Source organism: Mandrillus leucophaeus, unplaced genomic scaffold, assembly GCF_000951045.1.
Source record: "Mandrillus leucophaeus isolate KB7577 unplaced genomic scaffold, Mleu.le_1.0 Scaffold254, whole genome shotgun sequence".
NCBI lineage: Eukaryota > Metazoa > Chordata > Mammalia > Primates > Cercopithecidae > Mandrillus > Mandrillus leucophaeus.
In genome coordinates, this window is record NW_012102632.1 from 3,053,032 (window position 1) to 3,055,434 (window position 2,403).

Here is a 2,403-nt window from a genome sequence, read left to right on the forward strand (position 1 = left end):
GATCTGGTAACATGGCAAAAGATGCCGGTCTTATTGAAGCCAACGGAGAACTCAAGGTCTTCACAGACCAAAACCTTAGTCCCGGAAAAGTCGTGGTGTCCCTCGTGGCCGTTCACCCCTCCACCGTCAACCCGCTCGGGAAGCAGCTCTTGGCAAAAACCTTTGGACAGTCCAATGTCAACATTGCCCAGCAAGTGGTAATTGGTACGCCTCAGAGACCAGCAGCGTCAAACGCCCTGGTGGTAGGAAGCCCACACATCCCCAGCACTCACTTTGCCTCTCAGAGCCAGCCTTCCGACTCCTCACCTTGGGCTGCCTGGAAGCGCAACAGAAAAGGAGAGAAGAATGGCCAAGGGCCTGCGGCACTTCTCCATGAAGGTCTGCGAGAAGGTTCAGAGGAACGGGACTACTTCCTACAACGAAGTGGGGGACGAGCTGGTCTCGGAGTTCAGTGCTGCCGACAACCACATCTTACCAAACGAGTCAGGTTATGACCAGAACAGCATAAGACGGCGCGTCTACGATGCCGTAAACGTGCTGATGGCCATGAACATCATCTCCAAGGAGAAAAAGGAGATCAAGTGGATTGGTCTGCCCACCAACTCGGCTCAGGAATCTCAGAACTTAGAGGTGGAAAGACAGAGGAGACTTGAAAGAATAAAAGAGAAACAGTCTCAACTTCAAAACTTATTCTACAGCAAATTGCCTTCAAGAACCTGGTGCAGAGCAACCGGCACTCAGAGCAGCAGGCCAGCCAGCCGCTGCCGCCCAACTTGGTCATCCACCTGCCCTTCATCATCATCAACACCAGCAAGAAGACCATCATCGACTGCAGCATCTACAATGACAATTTCGAGTGTCTGTTTAATTTTGACAACACATTTGAAATTCACGATGACACAGAAGCGCTGGAGCAGATGGGCATGGCCTGCGGGCTGGAGTCTGGGAGCTGCTCTGCTGAAGACCTTAAAATGGCCAGAAGTCTGGTCCGAAAGGCTCTGGAGCCGTACGTGACAGAAATGGCTCAGGGAACGTTGGAGTTGTGTTCATCACGACGGCAGGTTCCACGTCTAACGGCACGAGGTTCTCTGCCAGTGACCTGACCAACGGTGCAGCTAGGACGCTGGCCACAAGCCCCGATGGGTCTCAGTACAGCAGCTCCAGGGTGGAGACCCTGGTGTCTTAAGTCGGGGAGGACGACGAGGAGGTTAATGTCTTCAACGAGAATGAGGAGGACGACTGAGGTTCTCCCCACTTCAAATTCAGCTTCAGGAAAACGTTTACGGGAAAGAATTTTTTTTTTATTGTGGGTTTTCTGTTTCCTTTTGGCCTACTCCTAAGGAGATATTGGTAAACTATTGAATTTAGATATGCACCTCTGATAAGCAAGGATTGTTTCCCGTAGGATTAGGACGTGCTGTGGATGTGTGTTTTGATACCAGTGTACAGATGCAGAGTGTTTATTTACTGTTTAGGATTTTGTGTTTTCATTTTCTATTTTTCTTCAAGTGCAGAGTTCATTTTTGCCGCTGAACAGTTTTTGTTGAGTTGCTGAAGCAATTGTATTTCATCCACATTCATGAAAATGAAACGCCCTCCTGTTGTGGATGGTGATCACCTGATGCCGTTTATTTGCCTGAGTTTGGGCGGCGCCCCCGCTGGCATATGGTGAGACTCTGTGGAGTTTGTTCAGTGGTACCGTGTCCAAGCAAACAGCAGAATTCGACTTTCTAAACAGCCCCAAGCAAAACAGAATTCATCTTTCTAAACAATAAACACCATCAACCTTATTGACTTTATTGTCCCTTAAATTATATTGACTGTTGTGATTCCATCAAGTTTATACACTCTTTTCTCTCCCTATTTTGCAGCAACAAATTGCAAAGTGCTTTTGTTTCTTTGTTTTTGTTTGGTTAAAGCTTATTGCCACACTGGTGCGGCTATGAAGGCTATCTGGAAGGCTTGGAATAGTTTATTGCTTATGGTAAAATTTGCCTGATTTCTTGCAGGCAGCGTTTGGAAACATTTTATTATATAGTTGTTTATATACTTGTAATTCTATCATTTAAAGACATGTACTGAAACAAATGTATTTATTTCATAAGTATCTTCCTGTAATCTATTATAAAATTGAAATTAAATATAGAGAATGTTTTAGCAATTTTTTAGCTCAAAATTTGTCAATCATTTTTAATAGTTCTTTTTTTATAAAAAGAAAAAGGAATTTAAGGACAGGCAGTAGTCTCTTTTAAAATTTATTCATAAAACTCATTAACTGCACAGTTGCTATTAGCTGCCTGTTCTAAAATGATAGTCTTTTTATTGAAACACAAACTTTTCTGTAATATTTTATGGAATATAAAGAGACTTTAATTGTTTGACTAGTTTAACTTGGCACTGGTT

General features: G+C 44.1%; 1 pseudogene; it reads left to right on the forward strand.

The window, feature by feature from the left end:
* Positions 1-6: 6 nt before the first annotated feature.
* Positions 7-1,243, forward strand: LOC105542254 (annotated as a pseudogene).
* Positions 1,244-2,403: the final 1,160 nt, after the last annotated feature.